At 46.7% G+C, this 16,979-nt stretch overlaps 1 protein-coding gene across 7 annotated transcripts in view; it reads right to left on the bottom strand.

Annotated features, from left to right (window-relative positions):
* zranb3 (zinc finger, RAN-binding domain containing 3) overlaps positions 1-16,979 on the bottom strand; it is a 295,756-nt gene that overhangs the window by 173,502 nt on the left and 105,275 nt on the right. The window lies entirely within an intron of this gene.

Genomic DNA, 16,979 nt, shown 5'->3' with positions numbered 1-16,979 from the left:
TCTCCAAGGACATAGTTGAAAATGTTCTGTTTTGGCAATGACTGTGCACCAGCTGCCAGTTCAGAGCTGGACAAGCAATGCAGCATGGACTTATTCTTCAAAGCATGTGACAATTTCTGCCTGCAATCAGTGAAGAAATTGAAGTAATGAGTCAGCCTGCTGCAGGAAAGGTCTAGCTTGAGTGCAAGGCTTCACTCCATGGCCAGGAGCTGTCAGCAGTGGATAACCTCACGTATATCTCAGCATCACATTTTCGCGAGCTGTCAATATTGACGATAAGACACATGTAAGAATTACCAAAGCAAGTGCAGTCTTCATCAGACTTCAAGCATTCGTCTGGGGACAAACTGCCCACCGATCTGAAAGTCTGTACAGCAATAGTCCTGCCAACCCTCTGGTAAAGCTATGCAAAAAAGGATTTCTCAAACAAAGAAGGGCTGGAGATGGGCACTGTTGTGGGGAAGAAACATGTGGTCTTGATGAAGGGTTTAAAGTTCAGCTCGCTATTACAGGTAGCCTGTTTCACCCTTTGAGGGTAGCCAGGATGTGAGATGGAACAAGAGACAAGGATGCAACAACCATGTGGTCTGGAAGGAGTATCAGTTTTGGCCAGATTTACAGCTTGGAATTACCAAATGTTTGAGAAAGGATCAGAGGACAGATTCTGAGTGGACATTGGAGGCATGTGTGCAACAGGGAAGAGAAGCCAAATGGTCTTGATGCTTTGGCTGCATTCAGCCAAGGAGAAATCGAATGATGCAAGAGCAGTCCCTCGGATGGCAGAGAAGAGACACTGGAGAAGGTTTGAGGTCAAACGCTGAACAGACTCAGGAGGGATAAAACCCGATAATCACACCAACACAGAATATCATTCAAAGCTTTGGCCTGGATGTTTTTGATGCACAAAGGTGTCAGACTGGCTTGATTTGAACAGGGATCTTTGGAGGAGAACAAAGGCATGATGTAGAAAACAACCAAGGACTTTGGAAAAGAAAAAAAGAGGCTGGAGAGGAGTGATAGTATGTAGCAATGGATTTTTACTGGAGGAATTGATAATAGCAATTTTGAAGAGAATGGCAGAGCTAGGGGGCTGGATTCTCCGTCCCGTCGCACCACATTTCTGTTTCACCCTGCCGGCGGGATGCTCCGTTACACCGGCTAGTCAATGGGGTTTCCCAATGTGGGGGAGTCCCACGCCGTCGGGAAACCCCTGGGCTGCCGGCAAAACAGAGCATCCCGCCGGCGGAGGATCCAGCCCCGTGTTTTTCGGAAACCACTGTATGCCACCCAACTATCAGAGGAAATATATCAGCTAAGAAAAACAGTTGAGTGGTTCGCAGTTGAATATGAGGTGCGGACTAAGGAACTCTGAGATGGGTGGTTGAACAAAATGTGCTTCAAGAGGGTGGGGAGGAAAGGTATTAGGCAAGAAACTGCAAAATGATTGGGGTCCAAGGGAGACATAAAGCAGTAAGGATGGAAGGAGTTAAAGCAGATGCATGATGGTCTTGACCTCTAAGATGAGGTGTACGAAGGTCTCGCTTTTGGTGTTTGAGGTGAGCAGACAGGGGTTTTAGGAAGGCAGTTGGTCATGTGGAACTATTGTCCTTGCCCTCCAGCATGACCTTTGAGTAATGTATTATTTTAGCTGAACGGAGCCAGGCATATATGGTCAAGCCAGATTTGGCAATTGATAACTCGGCCAATCATGAGCCAAAAGTGTTCAAATGTGGATTCTTCTGTCTTGGTGGAGCAAAGAGGTGGAGCTGTAGTTTGCAAGTGACAAGAGGTAAGACTAAGATCAATTTTCTCAGAACCAAGACTTTAAGGCAAATGGCAAGGTAGTGATTAAGCAGACTGATAGCAGCAGAGGCATTGTGATAGGTGGAGGGAATTGGGAATTTAAGATACTGTACTGGAGAGTGCTGGGGGACAATTTGTTATGGTGAGAATACTAAGATGGAGGAGGGATCAAAGATTTATGCTAATGGACATGAGGAATTTCTCCGATTGTCTTGTCAAGACCTCGAGTGCAGAAAGATCATATGACAACAAGGTGATGAGTGCAACTCAAAAAAACTCCAGAAGTTTGACATCATTCAGGACAAAGATGCCCACTTGATCGGCAGCCTTCCACCAATTAAAACATCAACTACCTCCGTCACTGATGTACAGTAGCAGCAGTGCTTACCATATACAAAATGTACTGCAGCAACAAGGGCAGCACGGTGGCATTGTGGATAGCACAATTGCTTCACAGCTCCAGGGTCCCAGGTTCGATTCCAGCTTGGGTCACTGTCTGTGCGGAGTCTGCACATCCTCCCTGTGTGTGCGTGGGTTTCCTCCGGGTGCTCCGGTTTCCTCCCACAGTCCAAAGATGTGCAGGTTAGGTGGATTGGCCATGATAGATTGCCCTTAGTGTCCAAAATTGCCCTTAGTGTTGGGTGGGGTTACTGGGTTATGGGGATAGGGTGGATGGGTTGACCTTGGGTAGGGTGCTCTTTCCAAGAGCCGGTGCAGACATGATGGGCCGAATGGCCTCCTTCTGCACTGTAAATTCTATGATAATCTATGAAACTCATCAAAGTCTCCTTTCACAGCATCTTCTAAACTCGCGATCTCTCCCATCTAGAAGGTGAAGGACATCACCCCCGAGCTGTAAGAATAAAAAATAGCTAACTATCAAAACTGCAAGGATGAAAGAAGCATTCACAGCCAGGTGGCTGTGTAAACAGCAGAAGAATTGACTATATCCGTACAGCCCTGTGGAGCCCAGGGCATTTAATGAACCAAGGTAAAGAGGTGCTAAGCACCAGATGACTCAGTGGAATGGCAATGAGGACTGTGCCTGTGATAGTGTGATGAGTCATCACACAAGAGGATGACAATGGAGCACAGGCACTGCAGAGAGAAGGATGACGGAGATCTGTCATCACCAGACCCAGGCTTATAATCAACAATAGTAACGGCTGGCTGTGTGGGTGATTGTAAGCTTCAGTTAAATTGTAAAGGGGTTTGTGTTGTGAGGTATTTTGTACATGTCAGTCAACGTTGAATAGGGGTTTGTACTGTAGAGGTATTGTTGTTAATTCCAGTCAAATCACAGAGAGATCTGTACTGGGAAGAAGTCTGAGAGTTCAATAAACAAACAAATCAGGGGTTGAATCAAACGTTGTGTCGCAGGCATTTTGTTCCTGTAATTCCTGAAATCAATAACTATGGTCGGTTGGGGGAGAACGAGGCCTGGCTCAAAAGAGTTATTTTCACTCTTTTTTAATAAAACATGGAGGAAGAGTTTTCGTAACAAGAAACACAACATTCATTAAAAGCAAAAAGTTTGATCATAATACAATACTCCTTTACTCCTCCTTAGCCGAACAAACACACACAAATCTAAATATTAAATAAACATGGATTGAAAAGTACATCTTAAGCTAACGATCCCATTAACACAAAGTCCTTTTTAAACACACAAGAGGGCTGTGTCAAATACACGCATTCCACTCTGAACCCAAGTTATGTCTATGTATTTCTCCTCAGAATCCCCCAGATTGTCACGTAATAATGAACAAAGTATATTTATCGTTATGTACACAAAATAGAATACATATATATATATATACACACAGAAGAGAAGGGAACACTGTAGCCATCTGGGATAGCCACTTACAATAAGGAACAGGGAAGGTCACAAAGCATAACGGGAAAAATGGACAATGCAAGGTTCAGACAGGCTCAGAGCCTGAATGTATATTTGTGAACGAGGAATCCAGACGGTATCGAAACCCCCAACCGATTAGCATTTTGATGGCCCATCTGCGCCAGACAAAGGACTGATACTTGAGCGACCGACACAATCCCAGGCATTTCGGCACCACTCCCTGTACCCAGGAAGCGTAAACAACAGGGTCAATGACCGCTTAGGACACGCCCAGCCATCAAGGCACCCGCCCCTTTATTGGTTCGAATCGAACACAGAGATCAAGAATTACCCAATTAGTGGGGTCCAAACTGAAGGACCGCCCAAAAGAGCGCGAAAACTCCCAAGGAAAAAAAGAGAGACCGCCATGTGTTCGGCCTCTCTTGGACCTGGCGCTCCGGCAACATCCACTTCCAAGTGCAGCACCACCAGAAGCAAGTTCAAGTTCAATGCCTGCTACCAGACGGATGAGCCCAGCTGAGCAGCAGTTACTTCTCCAGACCCGATAGACCCAGACTCGAACAACGGCCACTGTTCCTCTGACCTAAGCCGGGTGCCTGAAGTTAAGTACAGGTTGTCATAGTTGATAGGTGTAGCTTAAATAGTAGCGTTTATGTTGCATGATAATTGTGTGTGTAAATAAAGTACCCTTGATCTTGAACTAACTAACTGGTGTTTGGCTCTTTGATCGATAGCTGGTTGAACCTTGTGGTGGTATCACTTGATACCTGGCGACTCTGAGCAATATAGTATAGATACCTAAAGAAAGGAGGGCAACCTCACTGACTGCCATATTTACAGTAGGTAAAAAAGGCAACAACATGCACAAAAAACAAAACAAAGTCAGAATAAAATAACTGGTAGGGTATTATGTGCTAACTCAACAGCAGCAGCTCTGTACAATTGGCAGTATTGTTTTTAGCACATAAGTAGGCATCTGTTTGTGGTGGGGGGGGGGGGGGGAACTGGGGGGGGTACATAGACATTTGGGGGCCGGGGAAACAAATACAGAACAATTACAAAGGGCAATACCCGAATGGGTCTGGTGTTGGTGTTGTCACTTGCTTCTCCCGTACGGATTTCACTGCCGTTGTCGTCTTGTGATCACCTCCGCGTCAGCCGTTCATCCCGTCTTTCCCTTGTTCTCTGCTCCTGTAGATGCCAAGTTTGTTATTGTTTCCCGTGCCCTCCTTCCGGCTGCCATTCCCTTGCCTCCCTCACCACCTCACTGGTTCCCCTCTATTGTTCCCTGTCTCCTCCCTCTTCCACCCCCTCCCCCTCTCCTGTGGTTCGCCTTTCTTTTCTTTTAGGTTTAGTTGCTATCCCCCCCGCCCCCGGTCTATCCCTTCCTCCCCCGCCTCGGCGACTTTCCCCTGATTCTTGGCTACCTAGCTATTCTTCTGCTTGTTCGTTGGCCACAAACAGGTCCCGGAACAATTGGTGAATGGCTCCCACGTTCTGTGGAAGCCGTCGTCTGACCCTCGGATGGCGAATTTGATTTTCTCCATTTGGAGAGATTCCGAGAGGTCAGACAGCCAGTCTGCAGCTTTGGGTGGTGCTGCTGACCGCCAGCCGAACAGGATTCTACGGCGAGCAATCAGGGAGGCAAAGGCAAGGGCATCCGCCCTCCTCCCCAGGAATAGCTCTGGCTGGTCTGAAACCCCGAAGACCGCCACTTTCGGGCATGGCTCCACCCTCACCCCCACAACTTTAGACATTGCCTGGAAGGAGGCTGTCCAGTACTCCACAAGTCTGGAGCAAGACCAGAACATGTGGGCGTGGTAGGCCGGGCCTCCTTGGCACCGTTCATATTTATCCTCCACCTCCGGGAAGCACCTACTCATACGAGTTCTTATTAAGTGGGCTCTATGTGCCACTTTTAGTTGCGTCAGGCTGAGCCTTGCGCATGTGGAGGTGGAGTTGACCCTATGCAGTGCTTCGCTCCAGAGTCCCCACCCTACATCGATCCCCAGGTCCTCCTCCCATTTCTTTCTTGTTGCGTCCATTACGGTGTCGGCCCCTTCTACCAGTCATCCATACATGTCTACAGTTCCCTTTATCTAGGATGCTTGCGTCCAGGAACTCTTCCAGTAATGTCTGTCGTGGCAGTTGTGGATACGTCCTTGTCTCCTTTCGTAGGAAGTTTTTGAGTTGCAGGTACCTTAGCTCGTTCCCCCTGGCTAGCTGGAATTTCTCTGCCAGTTCGTCCAGTGTTGCGACCCTGCCGTCTGTGTATAGGTCCCTGACTGTCAGTGTCCCTCCGTCCTGTCCCCATTTTTTAAAGGTGGCGTCAGTCAGTGCTGGTGTGAACCTATGGTTGTTGCAGATGGGAGCTTTGGCCGACATTTTGGACAGGCCAAATTGCTGCCGTAGTTGGTTCCAGGACTGGAGTGTGGCTATCACCACTGGGCTGCTGGAGTGTTTTTTGGGTGGGGATGGGAGTGCCACCATGGCGAAGGCAGAGGGAGATCCCCTTACAGGAGGCCTCTTTTGCGCGCACCGACTCGGCTTCTGGCTCCTTGATCCATCCCCTTATTCGCTTGACCGTCGCCGCCCAGTGGTAGAATTATGGGTTTGGGAGGGCTAGCCCCCCCTGGATTTTGTTTTTTGTAGGACCATCTTTGGGATCCTAGCCTTCTTCCCCCCCGCCCCCCCCCCCCCCCATACGAACGCCTTGATTATTTTGTCGAGTGCTTTGAAAAAGACCTTGGGGATGTAGATCGGAATGGATCGAAGTAGGAAGAGGTACCTGGGCAGCACGTTCATTTTGATCGTCTGGACTCTCCCAACGAGGGAGAGTGGGAGTGTGCTCCATCTTTGCACGTCCTTTTTTACTTGAATTGAGGTTCCATTTGTGGATCTCTTTCCAGTCATGCGCTACTTGGATCCCCAGGCAGCGGAATTTGTGTCGGGCTTGTTTAAACGGCAGTCCCGTTAGTGCTGCCCCCCCTCCTTGTGGGTGTACCGGGAAGATCTCGCTTTTGCTCATGTTGAGTTTGTAGCCCGAGAAGGCGTCAAACTCTTTCAGGAGAGCGATGATTCCGTCCATGCTGCTTTATGAGTCCGAAATGTAGAGGAGCAGGTCATCTGCATAGAGTGAGACTCTGTGCTCTCTGCCGCCCCTTTGGATCCCCCTCCAGCTTTTTGAATCTCTGAGCGCAATTGCTAGTGGCTCGATCGCTAGGGCGAACAGCAGTGGGGACAGTGGGCAACCTTGTCTGGTGCCCCTGTGCAGCTGGAAGTATCGGGAGTTGGTGTTGTTGGTCCGTACGCTCGCCATGGGAGCGTTATATAGGAGCTTTACCCAGGAGGTGAATCCTGTTCCAAGCCCGAACCGCTCCAGTACCTCTATGACCCCGGATGGGGTCATTATCACATTTAGCGGGCACCTGATGTTTGAGGTTAGCTGCCCACCTTTAACAAAACCCATCTGGTCCTCTGCGACGCAGTGTTAATGCCTTTTGGCTAGGATTTTGGCCCGTATTTTGGCATCTGCGTTCAGCAGTTAGATGGGTCTGTGTGACCCACATTCCGTTGGATCTTTATCTTTCTTAGGTATCAGCGAGATTGAGGCCTCTGCTAGCGTGGGTGGCAGGTGCGGGGCCAGTGCTGTCGCAAATATTTTGTACAAGTCCGCCGGGAACCCGTCAGGTCCCGGCGCCTTCCCCGCCTGCATGGAGCTAATGCTGTCCATGATCTCTCCCAGTGCTAGTGGTGCTTCCAGGCCCCGTGCCCTCCCCCCACGACTGGTATGTCCAGTCCATCAAGGAACCGCTTCATCCCGGACTCCCCCACTGGGGGCTCTGAGGTGTACAGTCCTTGGTAAAAGGCCTTGAAGGTTTTATGAATCTTTTCTGGTTCTGTTTCTAATGTGCCTCTGGTATCCCTGATTTGTGCAATTTCTCTGGTGGCTGCCTGCTTTCTCAGCTGGTGTGCCAACAGGTAGCTGGCTTTGTCTCCGTGTTCGTATAGGGTCCCACGTGCCTGGCGGAGTTGGTGCACTGCTTTCCTGGTGGAGAGCAGATGAAAGTTCCTTTGTAGCTCTTTCCTCTCCGCCAGGAGCTCTACGGTCGGGGCCTCGGAGTATTTACGGTCCACTTCCAGTGTGGAGTCGGCCAGCTGCTGCCTAGCCGCCCTTTCCTCCCAATCTCTTTGAGCTTTGAAAGCGATAATTTTCTCTCTTACTATGGCCTTTAGCGCTTCCCAGAACGTGGAGGGCGAGACCTTCCCGTTTTGGTTGTTCTCCGTGTACTCTGCTATGGCCTGTGATATCTTTTCGGTGAAGTCCTTGTCTGCTACTAGGGCAATGTCCAACCACCATGTGGGGCTTTGGGCCCTGCCCGTCTCCAGCCTCACGTCCATGTAGTGTGGAGCGTGGTCGGATATCACAATTGCGGAGTATTCCACTTTGTCTATCCCTGGAAGCACCGTTGACCCCACCACAAATAAGTCAATTCTGGTGTATACGTTGTGCACTGGGGAGAAGGAGGAGAACTCTTTCTCCCCTGGGTCCACTGAGTTCCCATGCCATGCTTGAAGTTTTCCCCATTTTGGAGCTTGATCTGTCAGTTGTTGCGTCCTGTACACAGTTGAAGTCCACCCCCCCCTTTGGTCTTTTTGATGAAGCTCGTGTCGTCCCAGTTGGGCGCGTACACGTTAACTAGTACTACCGGTGCCCCATCCAGGGCCCCGCTGACCATGACGTACCGTCCCCCTGGGTCCGTAACCATCTTCGCCGCCCTAAATATCGTCTTCTTGCCGATCAGTATAGCCATCCCCCTGGCCCTCGTCCCATAGCAGGAATGGTAGGTCTGCCCCACCCAGCCCTTTCTTACCCACAGTCGGTCCTGCTCTCTCAGGTGTGTCTCTTGGAGGAAGACTATGTCGGCTTTCACATTTCTTAAGTGGGTGAGGACTCTGGATCTTTTCACTGGGCTGTTGAGTCCCCTTACATTCCAGGTGACTATCCTGGTGGGGGGCTTCTGTCCCCCAGCTTCTGTGGGATTAACCATACTTACCTGGTGGACGTGCCCCTGCCATCCGGGGTTTCCCTTTGTTAGAGGGCCGTCCAGGATGACAACCGTCACTGCTCTCTCCAAATCCGGGGTTTCCCTTTGTCCAGGGGGCACCTGACATGGCCGCCCACACGGGTAGCCCCCTGCACTCTGGGGTCTCCCATCGCCCAGGGACCGTACTGGATGGATACTTGCAGCGATTCCTTGTTCTGAGCCCTTGGTTGTGGCCCTTTGCAGCCGTATTGCTATTCCTTTTCTAGCCTTGTTTGTCCCTCCTTCCCGGTGTCATCCCCCCCCGGTCCTTCTCTCCGCCCCCCCTTTTTCTCCCCTTTCCCGTTTACCTCTCTTTTGTCCCTCTTTCCCCTGCTCCTATCTCCGTTTGCTCTCCTCTCTCTGTTGAGTTGCTTTTTGTTCAGTGTGCGCTTGCCGTGGCGGGGGGGGGGCTGGCGTTGCCTCACCCCCACCCCCATTGGCGTGCTGTTGTCCCCTGCCAGGGGCCCATTATTTCTACCCTTGCTGTCGGCTTTCCAGCCCGTGTTCCTCGACAAACATGTTTGCTTCGGCGGGGTCTGTGAAGAAGTACTCTATTTCTTGGTATGTGACCCAGAGGTTCGCTGGGTACAGCATACCAAAACGTACGTGATTGTCACGTAATAATAACAAAGGTTTCCCTTAGTGGTTTGCATTCCGAAATCCAGACCAGGTTTTCCAAATGACACTTTAAACAATGTCTCAGCTTCACTTTTAACAGTAAATCTAGTCCAGGTTTTTACACGAACCCTTTTAGGATTTCTTTGTCTGGACTGCTGTATTAAAATGGTATCAGATGTTTGTTTAATCTTTGAAGGCTGCTTCTCCACTTGAAATCTGGTTATTGCAATTGTCTCTTTAACTCAGAACAGTCGGTTTACTCTTCCTTCAATTCTTCTGAACAACATCTTAGTCTCTGTTCACTTATCTCTAGACTTCTTAGACACTGCTGGTGTATTTACTCTTTGTTGACCTCTCTGAACACAATAGAACACAGCTGGAACTTAACCAACCCTTACACACACAAATACCTTTGTCCAGCATGAATCCAACTGTAGGTTTTACCCTTCCAGGCACAGAAACATTAAATTAAACATACTTAAAATTACACCTTTTTTCTAATGTTTACCAATCCAAATAAAAATCCCTTTGCTTTCCTAACAACGCCATCATCTGAAAATTCTCCTCCACGCAACAACCCACCCTGACTTGCAACTATATTGTTGCGTCTTCATTGTCACAAGATCAAAATACTGGAACACCCTTCTCAACAGCACGAAGGTTTACTTGCGCCTGATGGACTGCAGTGGTTCAAGGAGGTAGCTCACCACCATCTTCTCAAGGGAATTATGGATGTGCAAGTGGTGATCTTGCCAGTAATGTCTACATCCCATGATTGAATAAAAAAATATGGTTTTCTAGGATGGAAAATGAATAACTGTTTTCTTGTTTCATAGAATGTCCTATCCTCTGTTATCAATTTGCAAACACAATTACAAACATAAACACCATATATTTAGTACCAGCTTAATTTTATTGGTTAATTTCATTTTACCGCGTGCTAAAAATGGTTTGAGTGCTGGGCAAATGGACAGCTGTCTGAATATAATTTTGAACGTTACTCAGATTATAAATGTCGGCACATGTGTTATTACAAATGTCCAAGTAATTATTTGTTTCAATGTGCGAATGCCAGCAAACTGCAAGGGAATTTGGCTGTAACAGACACGAATCTCAGAAGCAAGATTGACTTTTCAACATTGCAGCAGGGTCTGAAACAGGAGAGTTGGAGATGAGACAAGGTCAGCAAGACCGTAAGGAGAACCAGGAACTCAGCTTTTGAGGACAGAAAAAGTTAACATCCGGTGTCATCACAGACATCACATGTCAATGGGAAACAGAAGGACCACAATGCCACAGTGGGCAGGATAAAAAACTATAGCACGGGGCAGCATGGTGGCACAGTGGTCAGCACTGCCTCCTCACAGCGGCTGTTACCTGGGTTCAATTGCAGCCTTGGTTGACTGTGAGGAGTTTGCACGTTCTCCCCGTGTCTGCATGGCTTTGCACCGGGTGCTCCGGTGTCCTCCCACAGTCCAAAAATATGTAGGTTAGGTGGATTGGCCATGCTAAATTATCCCTTAGTGTCCAGGAAGTGTCGGTTAGGCTAAAGGGTTTTAGATGTAGGGGGGGGGAGTGGGCCTGTGTGGAGTGCTCTTTCAGAGGGTCAGTGCAGACTCCATGGCCTGAATAGTCTCCTTCTGTACTGCAGGGATTCTGTGATTCTATGAGACAGTATGGCAAGTTTACAACAGCAAAACTGTTAAAATCTGGACATCGGATATAATTGAGGGGATGTGCATGCGGATTTGGAATTTTTGATATGGGTAGATGATACAGATTTTCTTTCAATCCATTATCAGTACAGTTTTTGGGCAATTCAGAAATAATTAAATACTGGTTAATCTGTACCATTTTTAAGATACTAAGATAGGAGAAGTTGCTACCCTAGCCATCAAGCATAACATAGCAATGACACGTCAACAGACCTCATTATTTTGCTTGAAGTGCAAGATTTTGCAGCTAATCAATTCTTAATAAATAATTTTATTTTGCTTTTTTAATCATCATAACCACAATGAGGAACCAAAGGCTGAAAGAAACATTGACAAAATACCTTTAGTCTTTTATAGGCCAATCCAAGAGTAATTTTAGACCCAACTTATCCTTCCGAGGCAGTCGTCTACCATAAAAGTAGGTTACCACAGCAACCAAAACAAAATCTTCACAGACGTCTGAGAATTACAAGGCTCAAACTGGGATATACTTCCAGTTGAAGTGTTTTAAGTGTTATTTTACACAGCATGTTCCACTGAGAATAGGTACTGAATGTACCGTAACGGACGTCTGAATATAGCACGAGTTACCAAGTAAAATTACAATTAATAATTCAAATATCACTGTTTAGCATTCCAATCACCATTACATTTTTCACTGAAAGCTTATAATGAACGTCTTTGAATCCTGGTTTAATCACCCTGGTCATTTGTCCTGGGATTATTTTGATTTTACTTGAGGAAAATGACCATATTTTCAAGAGGTTACAGCCATCAGCAAATAATATCATTATTATTGAAAGTAATTACATTTGAATCTTTTTGATTTAGGTTTATGTTGAATGTGCATGTTTTTTAGAAGAACACAGGCACTTGTCCACAATGAACGTAGATGGAGGGAATGACAACTTCAGGAGAGTAAAATAAAGCACTGATTGGGCTTTCTCTATTTTCTTGAACAAACTAAGTCAGTAGTGAGCTTTACATATTTAAAATAATTAATGCTGGACTTGTGCGACACCATTTGAATTTATTTTTGAAAATGATGAGGTTTTAATTTTAAATATTCAAAATACCATTTTTTCTAAAATTTAATTCTCATGATTTGTATTCTTGCATAGCCTGACATTTTTAAACAAACTTCAGTCAATGTTTTACATTCCGATGATTGACATTTAAATAGAGATCGTTGTGCCTCATAGAGGGAATCTAAATGGATTGGAAGTTGTTTGAATCAACAACATAACTGGATGAAGGCAGTCCATATCAGGGGCATGAAATAAAAACAAAATGCTGAAAATACTCAGCAAGTTACGACAACATCTGTGGAGAGAGTTAACTTTTCAGGTTGATGATCTTCCATCAACATTATTTTTCCACCATCAGACTCCCATCAAATAGGGTGCATGTTGTTTTAGTAACAAGACTCTCGTATCCCTCCTTAACGAATACAGGCAAATACAATGCAAGCCACTTTAGAAGTTATGTCAGAGACAAGGTTTTAAGGAGAGGAGGTGGTGGCTTAGTGGTATTGTCAGTAGACCAGAGACCCAGAGGAATGCTCTGGGGATCCAGGTTCAAATCCTGCCACTGCAGATGGAGAAATTTGAATTCATTAAAAAAAATCTGGAAGTAAAAGCCTAATGATGAACATGAAGTTGTCGATTGTCATAAAAAAAACCATCTGGTTCACTAATGTCTTTTAGGGAATGAAATCTGCCGTCCTTACCTGGTCTGGCCTACATGTGACTCCATACCCACAGCAATGTGGCTGACTCTTAACTGCCCCTTCAAAGGCAATTAAGGACAGACAATAAATGTTGGCACAGCCTGCTACACCCACATCCCATAAACAAATAAAAAAGAGATGAGAGAAAAAAAAGAGTCCTAGACAAATATTTACCACTAAAAAGCAAGACCTAGCCAGAAATAATGTCACACCATGGATAAAGAAACAAAAGCAAAACGAAAGGAAAAAAATAAGTACACAGACAAAAGAAAAATGCAAATAGAAGTTCAAAAAGGTTATAAAAGATGCACAAGAAATAGATAAGCCAAAGAGAAACTACAAAATTAAATGACCAAGTAGCCATTTAAACCAAGAAGGTTTTCGTCAGGTAAACAAATAAAGAAGAAAATCAGAGAAGGGATAGGGGAAAGGACAACAAAGAAATATATACAATAGTCTCACAGGTAGGGCAGCACGGCGGCGCAGTTATGTTAGCCCTGCTGCCTCACGGCGCCAAGGTCCCAGGTTCGATCCCGACTCTAGGTCACTGTCCGTGTGTAGTTTGCACATTCTCCCCGTGCTTGCGTGGGTTTCACCCCCACAACCATAAAATGTGCAGAGTAGGTGGATTGGCCACGAAAAATTGCCCCTTAATTGGAAAAATGAATTGGGTACTCTTAAATTTTTTTTTAAAAATAGTCTCACAGGCAAAATGACTGTCATATTAAATACTTTGCCTTAGTATTTACCATAGAGAGCACCATGGCAGGCAGGAATTAGAAAAGGCGAACAAAAAGTATATGAAGACATTTGAAATAGAAATGGAAGTAATTAATTCACAAATAATTGATAAACAAAAAAGCCTGTCCAAGTTCCTTCAAGGATTGCAATGACAAGTATTCTGAATGCTGGGCTGAGTGTTGTGATTTTTAAAAAAAGAATAATATTTTGACGTATTTGAAAATTTTTATAACAGTAACATAAACAATAACATCAACATGGTAAAATAAACATTCCCCCCCACAGCCCAATCTTCACGCACCTCAACCATACAACGACAATCCGCCCGCCCCCTTGGAATACTGCATCTGCTGACATTATAATTTTCCCCGAGAAAGTCGATGAACGGCTGCCACCTCCGGGTGAACCCTAACCCTCTCAAGGCGAACTTTATTTTCTTGAGACTGAGAAACCCAGCCATGTCACTAACCCAAGTCTCTACACTCGGGGGCTTCGAGTCCCTCCCCATTAACAAGATCCGTCTCCGGGCTACCAGGGAGGCAAAGGCCAAGACGTCGGCCTCTTTCGCCCCCTGAACATAACAACACAAGCCCTTCGAGCCTGCTCCGCCATTCAATGAGATCATGGCTGATCTTTTGTGGACTCAGCTTCACTTTCTGGCCCGACTACCTCTGCACAGCAGCATGTTTTAATATTTTATCATTTAAATAATAATCCCTTTTGCTGTTATTCCTACCAAAATGGATAACCTCACATTTGTCAACATTGTATTCCATCTGCCGGACCCTAGCCCATTCACTTAACTTATCCAAATCCCTCTGCACACTCCCGGTATCCTCTGCACTTTTTGCTTTACCATTCATCTTAGTGTCATCTGCAAACTTGGAAACATTGCACTTGGTCCCCAACTCCAAATCATCTGTGGGCCCAACACTGATCCCTGAGGGACACCACTAGCTACTGATTGCCAACCAGAGAAACACCCATTAATCCCCACTCTTTGCTTTCTATTAATTAACCAATCCTCTATCCATGCATGTACATGAGGCTAAACTATATCCATAGGAAGGTGTCAGGTGCAACATAGCAACGAGGTTGTACCACAAATAAAACAAGTGCAATCATCAAATATCGAAAGAGAACTCCTGAAACGACAAAAAGAGAAACACATTAACATTGTTGCATAACAATTCAGTGAGTCCAATGTGCAAACAGGCTCATAAGTCCAGCCTAGTAGGTGGGCGACGAATTCGGGTTGACCGTTAGGGTGGCACACCATTCATCACCCGGATTAACGCTGTGCACTGCCATCGGCTGGTGGGTCCTACTTGGAGACTACCGATTTCTGTCAATTACCGCAACGCGGAAGGCTTCCCGGTCGTCGGTATCACCGGTCTGTACGTCATCGGGGTATGACTCGGTGTATGGAGGCTGAATGGCCCACACGTCCCTGCGAGGCTGGCGGAATTGGGGAGCGTTGGCAGGTTGAGCTGTTCGACAGCAGGCAGCGTAGTGGCCCATCTTGCCACAGCGGAGGCATTGTTGATTTTCCGCTGGACATTGCCGCTTTAAATGTGCGGATCCACAGTTGCCGCACGTCGTGACGTCATGGCGTTCGTTGCGCCACCGCGCATGCGCAGTTCGGTCCTGCGTAGAGCGCGCCTGCGCGTCACGTCCCTCTGCGTCCACGTCTCTTTTGGCGCGTACAAGCGCGGGAGGCCGCGGAAAGCGCGCGAAATGGTCGCCCTCGTCCGGGCCGCGGGCCGTGAGGAACTCGATCGACTGGACCCGTTCGGCCTCGTAGGACCCCTGTCGTGCCGATTCGGCCGCCTGGAATTGGGAGTACCGGCTGGTCGCATTTTAGTGGAGGGCGCAGGTTTCGATGGTGGTGGCTAGGGTGAGGCTCTTTATTTTGAGGAGCTGCTGGCGTAGGGTGCCCGAGGTGACCCCAAAAACTATCTGGTCCCGAATCATGGAATCGGAGGTGGCCTCATAGCCGCAGGACTGTGTGAGGATACGGAGGTGTGTCAGAAAAGATTGAAAAGGCTCATCCTTACCCTGCAGGCGCTGCTGGAAGAGGTATCTCTTGAAGCTCTCATTCACCTCGACGCTGAAGTGTTGCTCAAGTTTTAGAAGGACCGTCTTGTATTTCGTCTTGTCCTCACCTTCCGCGAATACCAGGGAGTTGTAGATGTGGATGGCTTGTTGCCCTACCGTGGAGAGGAGGAGGGCGATCTTCCTGATGTCCGATGCATTCTCCCTTTCTGTGGCTTCAGAAAGAGCTGGAAGCGCTGTTTAAACAGCTTCCAGTTGACGCCAAGGTTTCCAGCGATTTGAAGCGGCTGCGGCAGGTTGATGGTGTCCATGGCGCAGAATGGCGGACCTCTGAAGATGTGCAGGTAGGTCTCACAGTTGTTGGATTCCAATCCTGGTACTATGTCGTGTTGGGTGTTCGGCTATACAAACGAACCAACACGGTTGTAGATGGTACAACTCTGTTTTATTACTTGATAACAACATCGGTTAACTCATGGTTGTGGTTCATACTTTACCCGTTAACCTGTGGACCTAGCCCTAACACTATCTTAGAGAGGCACTCAGCACATGGTGTATGTCTGAGTGGCACGCTGTGAGCTCTGTGCTCTGAGCTATCTCCTGCTTGAATCCGCGGGAACTGTGGTGTTTCCTGGTTTATAGTGTGTGTGCTCTCACTGGTGATTGGCTTTGATGTTGCGTGTGTGTTAATTGGTCCGTTGATCTGTCCATCAGTGTGTGCACCATGATATATTTATATGAATTTATCAATTTCTCAAAGCCAGGTTTCCCACTTAACTTGTATTCAACACATGAATTTCCAGAACCAAAAGTTATTTTACAAAACATATGAATGTTGAAATCAGATATTCATAGCATTTTACTTCACACAAAACAGAAGCAACATAAATTAAACAGGAACTGATAAATGATACTTAAAATAAAAAAGGTAAATTTCACTAGTTATTGCAACAAAGATATATCTTACACAACCCCTACATCATTCCCTCCAGCCATGTGGCATTATGTAGCTGTCCAGTTCCACAGTGGTGCTGTTCTTTATTCATGCAAGGTCGGTGAGAAGTCCAATCTGACAACAGCTTTCACCTTCTGAGTTTCTTGGGATGATTATCATCAGCAAGGTACAAGCATCCTCTTTCCCTCGGAGCATGACAGTCCTGATGGTGCAGCTTTCCAGAGTTCCTTTTCAACAGGCCATTCAACAGCATCTTATTCACGATCGGCAACTTCTGGGAAAACACCCATTTCTTTAGCATCTCCGAGCTATTCACACAGCTTTCCAGGTTTCAGACATTTTTATCCAGCTTGCACAGACCTCCGGGCTCCCTTTTTGATGAACAAAAAAAAAAAACTGACCTCTTCCCGTGCGTGAC

This window comes from Scyliorhinus torazame, chromosome 2, assembly GCF_047496885.1.
Source record: "Scyliorhinus torazame isolate Kashiwa2021f chromosome 2, sScyTor2.1, whole genome shotgun sequence".
Classification (NCBI taxonomy): Eukaryota; Metazoa; Chordata; class Chondrichthyes; order Carcharhiniformes; family Scyliorhinidae; genus Scyliorhinus; species Scyliorhinus torazame.
This window is presented reverse-complemented; position numbering and strand designations above follow the sequence as displayed.